Below are 12495 nucleotides of genomic sequence, written 5' to 3' on the forward strand. Positions count from 1 at the left end.
TTCATCTCTCATTGATTTGGAAAATCAAATTCAAAAATGCATGTTGCATGAAAGTTCTTTGCCTCTTGATTGAGCGGTGAGTATGACGCCGTTGTTATGACTAGATCCGTTAGTCCCACTTCGAATCATTTGGACATTTTTGCCTGCCAACCTGAACATAAAAAATTGAAGAGTGTGAAAAGAAGCGTAGTAAATACTCGGATAACAATAACAATAAACCAATAACTACCAGCTGAGTTGAGTAGTTATTGGTTTATTGTTATTGTTATCCGAGTATTTACTATGCTGAGATTCATTCAGGCATGAATATCTGATTATGTATATGTGTTTCATTATATTCTCTTAATATAATCTATCTGGTTTTTTCTCTCGAAAAAAAAAACCAATAACTACCAAAAGAGAGGAACTATGCTGTGATGCAGCTATCCATCCAGTTTAATATATAAAAAGTAAAATACGACCGAACTTTTGTTAGAAAATAATATTTATCACCCAAATTTAGGGTCACAATTTTTTTTAATAGCGAAGTATATATAGTTTAACAATACTAATTATAATTAATTCAGTCAATTGATTATCTAATTTTAACTACTTTCATGTCAAGTAATATTTACCACTTAAATTTACAGTCACAACAAATTTTCAATAGCAAAGTATATATAGTTAAACAATACTAGTTATAATTAACTCAAATAACTAATTCCCTAATTCTAACTAACTTCATATCAAATAATTACAATTTCTAACCTAATTAACCCAGATAACTGATTCTCTAATTCTAACTAGCTTGATGTCAAGTAATTACAATTTCCAACCTGCACGTTGACTCAGTTGAAATAGCATCTTTTGTGTATATATATATATATATTCAGCCGACATAGTTGAATGCTATTTCTTAATATTTTTAATTGTTCAGCCGACATAGTTGGATACTATTTCTAAATAGTTTTTAAAAATTTCAGCCGCTTCAGTCGGATAGCCATTTTCAATTTTTTCATTACAGTTGCATCACTCTCACTCTCTCTCACGCTACTGGAATGGCGGGGCATATATATATATATATATATATATTCAGCAGCCAAAGTTGAATATTATTTTTTAAGTTTTCAGCGGCCTTAATATAACACTCTTTTTTAATTTTTCATCTACCATTGTTTAATTCTCAGGGCCATAGTTTAACATTCATTTTTTAATAGCCATTTTTGGTTGAATACTAGTCAGGAAACATTCTCACCGCATTGAAGTAGCAGGGCAGATACATTCATACATCTTTCTCTATATATTTATGAACTGTCAACAGCGAAGGGCGAACGAGAAGGAATAGTATAGTGATTGATTGGGTGCTTTGCAGAGAGAAAGCAATGGCAGAATTACCATCAGTTGGCAGACTGTTTTTGGGGTGTCAAGGTTTTGAAGTGTCAGCCCAAGGTTTGGGGTGCATGGGGATGTCTATGGCGTATGGCCCTCCTAAGCCGGAGGAAGAGCTCATATCTCTAATCCGCCATGCCGTCATCTCCAAGGGAGTTACTTTCCTTGACACTTCGGACGTTTACGTCAACAACGAAATCTACGTTGGTAAGGTGAGACTCCTCATATTGGTGTATTTTTTTCATTGTAATTGCTATTATCAATGGTTTAGCCAATTCCATCTTCCATGGAATCGTGATGGGTTTTGTGTAATCATGGAATTGTGATTGGTTTTTGCGTAATTGAATGGGTTTTGTGTAATCATGGAATTGTGATTGGTTTTTGGGTAATTGAAGTTTGTGGTTGGAATTTGGCGAAAATATTTTTGTTTAAATTTGGATTTTTGTTGATTGAAATGTGTTTTTGATTGTATATATAGATTTAGTAAATTGAAAAACTTTTGGTATATTTAGATAGTAGTAAATTTATAATTCATAACTGTGATACCAATGCCAGAATTTGAACAAATTAAACTACGGTAGAAAATCTCCAAAACTCATAATATTTTTATGAAAAAAAATTTGATTAACTTAATCCACGAGGCTTTGAACTTGGAATTTCATGTTTTACATAATTGACTTTATTGGGAGATTTGAATTTGGAAATTTTAATCTTGGAATTTGAATTTCAAATTTCATTCATGACACAATCACCATTAACGATTTGTTAATTGCAGGCGATTAAAGGAATTAGGCAGAGAGTCCAATTAGCCACGAAGTTTGTAGTCACTTCTGTCGGTGGAAAACTAGAGATTCGAGGAGATCCCGCATATGTTCGTTCCGCCTGCGAAGGAAGCTTGAAGAGCCTTGACGTGGATTACATCGATCTTTATTATCAGCATCGTATTGACACTAAAGTCCCAATTGAAGTTACGGTATGTATGGTTGCAATCAGTCTTGGTTTAGTTACTGGTTTATGTTTGTGATCTTGGAATTTTATTTGCAGTGGGTTTACTTATCAAGTTCCAGTTCCAATTCCATAAAAAACAACTTAATTTAAAAAATGTTTGTGATCTTGGAAATTTATTGGTAGTGGGTATACTTATCAAGTTCCAGTTTGAATTCTAGAAAAACAATTTAATTTAAAAAATTTCAATTCCAAAAGAATTGGCCAATATAAGAAAGATACTTGTACGGTTTTGGTTGTTTTTTCTTAATTATTTTTATAGACATTAATAAAGAAAAACTCCTATTAAATCAGCTTTAATATTTTTCTTATTAATTAGCTTTGATATCCCAGTCCATATAATCTCTTTGTTTCCTATTCAATAGTCAAATTTAAGGTTCTCAACTATTCTTTACCCTAAGTCTTTAGGATAAGTAGTTGGGTTTCCCAGAGGGAAAAATGCTATAGATTGATGCACACGAGGCGTTAGTCATTGGGCTGTTCTTGTTTAAAAAAAAAAAATAGTTAAATCTAATAAATTATTAAAATTTTAAAATTTTTAATCAATTTTAATGAATAAAAGAGAAGTTGAAGTCAAAACAATGTTGACTCTTATCCATCATATTTCCAGAATATTCCATAATCTGTTCACTCCTATCCATGAGATTTCCAGAATATTCCATAATCAATCTCGTTAGAAAAAAATGAACTTCTCCTCGCTAACAGTTGCCACCATGTTCTACTTTTTCTTCCGCTTTTGTCTCTCATATCACGTTGTAAAATTGAAAACACGAACTTAAATCAACATCACATTTACAATTTATTATTTGATGACTATTGTAAATTCTAGAATATTCCATAAATCTGACTCACATGGATGAAATTAACTTTTCATGTGTATCAAATTGTTAAATATGTAATTTCAACTGTGCAGTCGTACCAACGCCCAAACCGCGCAGCAAAACCACAAACCACCTTGAGGGATCTCGAACCGCTTTTGCGTGAAAGTGGTTTCCGTATTTTTGAACCCGATGGAATATGGTGCAGACGCGTGGCTCTCCCCATATGTAAGCAAACGTAATTTCTCGGGTGCTAATGTTCAGCATAATGAGGCCTCCCGATATCCATTCCAACCATCCGATTTAATCCTTCGCTCTCTGCCGTCGATCGCTTGAAGCTGCATACGGGCCCGCATCAAATCAAGGATTGCGTGGAGTATAAGGTTTTCCGTTGACCGCCGAAGGAAGTTAATGTATTAACTGTTGTTCGTAGAAGTAGGTAGATAGTTTAATTTTGGTTACGACACATAATGTTTTTTTCTTTACGTTTTTGTATATGTGTTTTCATATAGAATATAGAGTAGAGCCCGCGTGCAGATGTTGTTCATGGAAATGTATTGAACGCACAGCAGTGCGAGAAGTTAAACAGAACAGGGAATGTATTGTATTGTTTGCCCATCGCAAAACCAAGAAATAGCATGAAATTGTTTTGTAATATCCACAGCAGTGGAAAACAAGAAGTGAAAGAGCGCATGATGTGAGTTTTTTTTTATAAGTGAATGTAATGGAATTTTTACTGTGTATGTAAAAAATTTGTTTTACAGCAGTAATGTAAAAGGGGTTTTACAGCAGTAAACCCAGCACAGTAAATTCTCATGTGGAGACAGAGTAAATGTTTTTGTTGAATTTTTTTTGGTGAATCCCTCTCAGCAAAGAGGATGAATATGTATCAGTGATTTTTGTTTTAATCAATAGAAATGTTTTTATGGTGGTGAAATACTCTGTTCCTCAGTAAAATTTTTTTAAAGCTTCCCTGTGCACAAAAAGATCCTGGAAAGGTAGAAACAGAGCATTGTCTCTGTGTGTGGAGTTTTAGTTTTATTTGTGTGTTTTTTGGGATTTTATAAGAAAAATCCCCAACAGTGGTATCAGAGCAGGCTTAGGCTCTTTGAAGGTGTTCAAGAAGCTGAAGGGAGGAGTCTTTTGGTTGCAGCAGTAGATCTTCTCCAGCAGAGTGAAGGCTCAGTCAAGAAAATACTCAGGTATTTCACCAAGTTTTTTTTGTGTTGCTGAAGAAGCAGTCAGTTGTTTTAAAATACACAGTCAAGAAACTGAAGCATAGTTGAGGCTGCAAGAATGGCTGGCACAAGCACCAGTAATAGCATGGGTATGTAGCTCCCATTATTTGATGGTAAAAACTATGACTATTGGGCAATAACAATGAAAGCCTTGTTTGCTTCCCAAGACTTATGGGAAATAGTTGAGGAAGGTTTTGAACAACCAGCAGATGAAAATGAGTTTAATGCATTAACTCAAGGAGAGAAGGATCTATTAAAGAGCTGCAAGAAGAAGGATTCAAAAGCCCTTTTCTTCTTGTATCAAGCAGTGCATGGAAGCGTGTTTCCAAGGTTAGCAACAGCTAAGACATCTAATAAAGCATGACAAACCCTCAAGACAACCTATCAAGGCATGGGAGAGTGAAGACAGCAAAACTGCAATTGCTGAGGAAAGATTTTGAGAATTTGTGCATGAAGGAGTCAGACAACATTGACTCATTCTTCACACATGTAATTGGTCTGGTCACACAGATAAGGACTCATGGAGAAACCCTTGAAGATAGGAGGATTGTGGAGAAAATATTGAGGGTCTTACTCTCAAAATTTGATGCGATTGTCACCACCATTGAAGAGACAAAGGATCTCTCAAAATTTTCAGTTGATGAGCTACATGCATCACTGATAACACATGAGCAAAGGTTGAGTAGGAATGAAAACTCATCTCTAGAGCAAGCCTTCAAGACCCAGATGTCCTTTGGAAGAGGAAGAGGTCAAGGCAGAGGAAACAAGAGAGGAAGAGGCAGAAGCCAGAACAGAGGTGGAAGGAACAGCCCAGCAAATGCACAAGGAAGAGGCAGCAATCCAAATCAGAACCAAGGTTAAGGCAGCAGCCAACAAGGAGGACAACATCATGCTCGAGGACAAAGGTATGAAAAATCCAGTGTCCAATGCTATTATTGTAAAAAATATGGGCATTATGCCAGTGAATGTAGGAAGAAGCAGCATGATATGAGTAATAGACAAAATGCAAATGTCACTAGAGAAAACATCAGCCAAAATAATGTGTTGTTAGCTTGTAACATGGCTGAAACAAACAGTGAAGACATATGGTTTTTAGACTCAGGTTGCAGCAACCATATGACAGGAAACATAGCCTTCTTTTCTGCCCTAGATAAAAATGTGAAATCAGAAGTCACACTAGGAACTGATAGTGAAATCTCTGTTATGGGAAAAGGAGAGGTAAAAATATTTACAAAGCAAGGAGAAAAGAAAACCATAGCAGATGTCTACTATGTCCCTGGAATGAGATGTAACCTTTTGAGTATTGGACAGCTTGTCCACAAGGGGTACAATGTTTTCTTTAAAAATGATGTATGCACCATCATGGATATAGCACCCAGCAAAAGATGCATTGCTGAAGTAAAGATGACAAGGAATAGGATGTTCCCTCTTAGAATAAGGGCAGATTTGAAAAACAAAGGAGAAATTGCAGCAGTTACCCAAGAGGCTTTCCAAAGCGTGCCAAAGGATGAAAATTGGTTGTGGCACTTGAGATTTGGACATCTCAATTTTGGAGGTCTAAATTTGTTGAGCAGAAAAGGAATGGTAAGAGGATTACCATTGATAGAGAAACCAGACAGCTTATGTGAAGGTTGCATTTTGAGAAAACAACACAGAGAAAGTTTTCCATCAGGGAAGAGCATAAGGGCAAAGGCACCTTTAGAGATCATCCACTCATATTTATGTGGACCAATGCAAGCTCCATCATTAGCAGGCAGCCAATATTTCCTAACATTCATTGATGACTTTACAAGAAAAACTTGGGTATATTTCCTTAAAAACAAAAGTGAAGTGTTTGAGAAATTCCAAAATTTCAAGGCATTTGTGGAGAACCAAAGCGGGCTGCACATTAAAGTTTTGAGAACTGATAGAGGAGGTGAGTATATCTCTAAGGAATTCCTACGATTTTGTAGAGAAAATGGAATTCACAAACAGTTTACAGCAAGGTACACTCCGCAGCAAAATGGAGTTGCTGAAAGGAAGAACAGGACCATCATGGATATGGCGAGGAGCATGTTGAAGGCAAAGCATTTGCCAAATGATTATTGGGTTAAAGCTGTAAATTGTGCAGTTTACATTTTGAACAGGTGTCCTACAAAAGCAGTGTTGAACAAAGTGCCGGAAGAAGCATGGAGTGGGAGAAAGCAAGGAGTCACCCACATGAGAGTTTTTGGATGTGTGGCCTATGCACACATTCCAGATCAGCTAAGGAGGAAGTTGGACAGCAAAGGGGAGAAATGCATCTTCATTGGATACAGTGAGGAATCCAAAGCCTACAGGTTGTATATCCCATCTACCAAGAAGTTTTTTGTAAGCAGAGATGTTCAATTCATTGAAGAAGAAGCTTGGGATGGAAGCATAGAGAAAACAGTGAATGTTAAAAACTGTTTGTCTCATGATGAAGATGATGAGAAGGTGGCTGAAATACATCCCCAAATAGCAGTGCCAACACAAGGACAGCAAGGGACACCATTGAGAATAAATGAGAGTGCTTCTCCAAGCACACCACAAGGAGGAAATTCAAGTGCATCTTCAAGCACTTGCACACCAAGTGAAAGAGGTAAGAAATTTAGAAATCTAAGTGACATTTATGATGAAGGAATGAATTCCTTATTTGCCTTGTATTTTCATGTTGATGATCCTATTCATTTCGAGGATGCAATTAAAGATAGGAAATGGATAGAAGCTATGGATGAGGAGATGAATGCCATAGAGAGAAACAAAACATGGGATTTGGTTGAGCTACCAAAAGGTAAAGAAGTTATTGGAGTGAAATGGGTCTATAAGACCAAAAGCAATGCTGAAGGCAAGATAGAAAGGCACAAGGCAAGGCTGGTTGTCAAGGGGTACAAGCAGCAGTATGGGAGAGATTATGAGGAGACTTTCACACCAGTTGCAAGAATGGAAACCGTGAGAGTAGTGTTGTCCATAGCAGCACAAAACAAATGGAAAGTCTACCAAATGGACGTGAAGTCAACATTCCTAAATGGAGTGTTAAAAGAAGAGGTGTACATTGAACAGCCTCTCGGCTATGAGAAGAAAGGTGAAGAGCACAAAGTGTGCAGATTGAAGAAAGCTCTTTATGGGCTTAAGCAAGCACCAAGAGCATGGTACAGCAGGATAGATTCATATCTATTGGATAATGAATTCGACAAGTGTGAAGGAGAACCCACTGTTTACATCAAAGAAAAAGATGGTAAAATTTTGATTGTTGTCTTGTATGTTGATGATGTTATTTTCACAGGCAATGATGTTTATCTTATTGAGAATTTTAAATCAGTCGTGAAGGAAGAATTTGAAATGACTGACATGGGTTTCTTGAGATAATTCTTAGGCATAGAAGTAGAGCAAAATGAAAAAGGAATTTTTATCTCACAAGCAAGATATGTAAATCAAGTATTGAGCAGATTTAACATGCAAGAATGCAAGACAGCGATCACTCCCACAGTGATGGGATTAAAACTCAGCAGAGAGGACAACAGCAAGGATTTTGATCCTAGTTTGTACAAGAGTATTGTAGGCAGCCTTATGTATTTAACAACTACTAGGCCTGACATTATGTATGCTGTTAGTTTAATTTCCAGATTCATGGAGAGGCCAAAGGAGGCACATTGGCAGGCAACAAAAAGAATTTTAAGGTATGTCAAAGGTACCAAAATGTTTGGAATTTTATATAATGTCTCAGAACATTCAGATTTGGTTGGATACACTGATAGTGATTGGGCTGGAAGTGCAGATGATCGGAAAAGCACTTCCGGTTATGTGTTTCATATGGGTTCAGGAGCCATTTCATGGGTTTCTAAGAAGCAGTCCATTGTAGCATTGTCTACAGCAGAGGCTGAATATGTGGCAGCTACAGCAGCAGCATGTCAAGCAGTGTGGATGAGAAGAATGTTGAGAAGCTTAGGCCAAGAGCAGGCAAAAGCGACAGTGATTTTTTGTGACAATAGCTCAGCTATTGCATTGTCAAAGAATTCAGTGTTTCATAAGAGAACGAAACACATTGATACAAGGTTTCACTACATCAGAGAATTGGTGAACAATGGAGAAATTGTCCTAGAACATTGCAGGACTCAAGAGCAGGTTGCAGACATCTTGACAAAGCCATTGGATCAGAAAAGCTTTGAATTTTTGAGAAAGTGTCTGGGTATGACCGAATGCCCAGCAATTGAAATTAAAGGGGAGTGTTGAATATGTAATTTCAACTGCGCAGCCGTACCAACGCCCAAACCGCGTAGCAAAACCACAAACCACCTTGAGGGATCTCGGACCGCTTTTGCGTGAAAGTGGTTTCCGTATTTTTGAACCCGATGGAATATGGTGCAGACGCGTGGCTCTCCCCATACGTAAGCAAACGTAATTTCTCGGGTGCTAATGTTCAGCATAATGAGGCCTCCCGATATCCATTCCAGCCGTCCGATTTAATCCTTCGCTCTCCGCCGTCGATCGCTTGAAGCTGCATACGGGCCCGCATCAAATCAAGGATTGCGTGGAGTATAAGGTTTTCCGTTGACCGCCGAAGGAAGTTAATGTATTAACTGTTGTTCGTAGAAGTAGGTAGATAGTTTAATTTTGGTTACGACACATAATGTTTTTTTTCTTTACGTTTTTGTATATGTGTTTTCATATAGAATACAGAGTAGAGCCCGCGTGCAGATGTTGTTCATGGAAATGTATTGAACGCACAGCAGTGCGAGAAGTTAAACAGAACAAGGAATATATTGTATTGTTTGCCCATCGCAAAACCAAGAAATAGCATGAAATTGTTTTGTAATATCCACAGTAGTGGAAAAGAAGAAGTGAAAGAGCGCATGATGTGAGTTTTTTTTATAAGTGAATGTAATGGAATTTTTACTGTGTATGTAAAAAATTTGTTTTACAGGGGTAATGTAAAAGGGGTTTTACAGCAGTAAACCCAGCACAGTAAATTCTCATGTGGAGACAGAGTAAATGTTTCTATTGAATTTTTTTTATCAATGATTTTTTGTTTTAATCAATAGAAATGTTTTTATGGTGGTGAAATACTATGTTCCTCAATAAAAATTTTTTAAAGCTTCCCTGTGCACAAAAAGATCCTAGAAAGGTAAAAACAGAGCATTGTCTCTGTGTGTGGAGTTTTAGTTTTATTTGTGTGTTTTTTGGGATTTTATCAGAAAAATCCCCAACACAAATTTTCAAAATATTCCAAAATTTATAATTACCCCTATTAAATTTATCACTTCAACATTCTTAATGAAACTTCACCGAACAAAATATTGCCACCACCTTTTACTTTTCTTTCTGATGCCCAACTTGTAAAATTGAAAGCTTGAATCAGCACGAGATATAAAATTTATCATTTACATGTCACCAACATTTCTTGCTTGATTGCACATTTAGTTTACTATTTCAGACAATTATCTATAGTTTGATGTCATGCTTTGTTTACGCATCTATTACAGATTGGAGAGTTGAAGAAATTAGTGGAGGAAGGGAAGATAAAATACATTGGACTTTCCGAAGCTTCTGCATCAACAATTCGAAGAGCTCATGCTGTTCATCCTATAACAGCAGTTGAGATAGAGTGGTCTTTGTGGACCAGGGATGCAGAGGAAGAAATTATTCCCACTTGCAGGTTTGATCAGTTAGGATTTGTCATACTGTCAATGGATTTGTACCATGAATTGTTACCTAATATATTAAATTTTGATTTCAGAGAACTTGGAATTGGAATTGTAGCGTACAGCCCTCTAGGCAGGGGTTTCTTTACCTCTGGATCAAAATTAGTTGAAAATTTAACAAATAATGATGCCAGAAAGGTATTTTCGATCCATCTCTCTCTTTATGCACATTTTAGGATCAGTTTTAGTTCGTTGTGGTATGATTAATCACAAGTTTTCTTCTGTGTACCCTTTTTATGAAATTAATTTGGATCTGCATCACAAATTGAAATTATATGCAGTTAAATTTTATTATAACTCAAGTGATACTTTTGAGTTATTTTAATTAATTGATCTCAATGCTACGGGGGCATTTAGCTAACTTCAGTTATAATTTAATTCTATTAAGCAATTGATTTTAATATTATGGGTTATTTAGCTAACCTACTTTTATAACTTAATTCTTTTAAACATTTTTTTAATAATAAAAAAACAATTTGTTAATATCCTTTCTCTAAAGTTTCTATTAATGCATTGATAAAACTGCATTAAGCTGTTAATTAATTGCATCTAGTTGTTCATCGAAATGTATATATATATATATATATATATATATATATATATATATTCCTTCTGCAAATATATAATTTTACAATCCATCGGTGTTTCGTTTTACAGTCATATCCAAGGTTTACAGCATAAAATCTTAAAAAGAACAAAGTGACATTTGAAAAAATATGTGAGATCGCTGCGAGGAAGGAATGCTCCCCGGGCCAACTTTCACTTGCTTGGATTCACCATCAAGGAAATGATGTTATACCAATTCCTGGAACTACCAAAGTGAAGAACTTGGAAGAAAATGTTGGTGCTCTTTTTGTTAAGATCACACCGGAAGAGAGGAAGGAAATAGAAAATGTGTTATCAACTTAAGGTTTCTTTGGAAATCGATACAATGATGAGCACAAAGATCTTACATGGATGAACTCAGAAACACCACCTCTTTCTTCATGGAAGGATGCCATATGATGATTTTTAACATCATTTTTTGTCAGCAAATAAAATTATGAACATGTAAGACACAACATTTTTATTTTAAATTCTTTCTATTAAGAGTAGTTACTGAACTTATCTCATTTCTCTCTTTCTATTAAGAGTAGTTACTGAACTTATCTCATTGTAGATTGGATAATATCTCAAAATCAAATGCCTTATTTCTATCTCTCAGATTTGTTAACTAATCCTACTGGATATTGTACAATATTAGCTTAAAATTAGTTTTTTTTGTTTACAACGGTTAGCAAAACTACCAGTGGGTTAGTTGTGATCTGGTAACTATCTCTGATTGTATAACCATTTGAAGATTTCGCTTAATAAAACACTGATTCAATCGTGGAGTTCATTTTGTTTAGCCTGTACAGTTGGTGCGGCTGGCGGAATTGGTGCGTAGGACCGTGACCATATGTGGGGGGTTTATGGAACCATTGCAGGGGGTTTTCGAAACCCACCTGCCTGTCCCCGCAATGAATGAGGGTCGTCGATTTATGCATTGGTTGTTTTGTTGCAACCGGTCACGGAATCACCAACCTCGTTAATCAGCAGCATGTTTGTGTCGTTTTGTTATCGTTGATTGGATTATCATATGTTGTGTGTTGCCCCCACACACCTGTCATTTATCATAAAAACAAAATTAACGTTCGACATTTGTTGTAAAATATTTTTGCCTCTGTCGTTTAACATATTCCTAATTTATGGAATGCTCTAAAGCTGACTTCGCCGGATCCAAAGCTTGGGAGTGAGCTCGTATTGGTCTAAATAAGAGCGATAACATTCGTATTAATGGAAGCTATTGATTGGTAAAGAGGAGAAACTCCTATTTCCACCACTATAGCCTCATTAATGCGCGGCTACATGCGCAGGAGATAACCCGATATAACACGCGCCCCGTGTAACGCACCATTATTTATTTTTTAATCTAGTCATCAGCCACTATCTCCAGCGCATGTAGCCGCGCATTAATGAGGCTATAGTGGTGGAAATAGGAGTTTCCAGGAGGTTCCATCTACGAAAAAGGAGTCTTCATCACATTCTCCTTTGCCGCTGAAATCATTCGTATTAATGGAAGCTATTGATTGGTAAAGAGGAGGTTCCATCTACAAAAAAGGAGTCTTCATCACATCACATTCTCCTTTGTGGCTGAAATCATTTGTATTAATGGAAGCTATTGATTGGTGAAGAGCAGGTTCCATCTACGAAAAAGGAGTCTTCATCACATTCTCCTTTGTGGCTGAAATTTTCCGCTCCTATTGAATTGAGGTTCTTTGTGGATATGTTTTCCAATCGTTTTGGCAAGGTGTTGATTCGTCGAGTACATCACTATTTAACGAAGTT

The 12495-nt window shown here is 36.4% G+C and overlaps 1 pseudogene across 1 annotated transcript; it reads left to right on the plus strand.

Annotated features, from left to right (window-relative positions):
- The first annotated feature begins 1156 nt into the window (after positions 1-1156).
- On the plus strand, positions 1157-11879 carry LOC149186127 (putative aldo-keto reductase 2; annotated as a pseudogene). Its single transcript, XR_016256111.1, has 5 exons — positions 1157-1580; positions 2144-2341; positions 9910-10082; positions 10164-10266; positions 10786-11879. The product of XR_016256111.1 is annotated as a putative aldo-keto reductase 2 (transcript).
- The last annotated feature ends 616 nt before the right edge of the window (positions 11880-12495 follow it).

The sequence above is a fragment of the Pinus tabuliformis genome, chromosome 3_1, assembly GCF_031772625.1.
Source record: "Pinus tabuliformis cultivar Carrire ecotype Pingquan chromosome 3_1, CPIR1, whole genome shotgun sequence".
In the NCBI taxonomy this organism is placed as follows: domain Eukaryota; kingdom Viridiplantae; phylum Streptophyta; class Pinopsida; order Pinales; family Pinaceae; genus Pinus; species Pinus tabuliformis.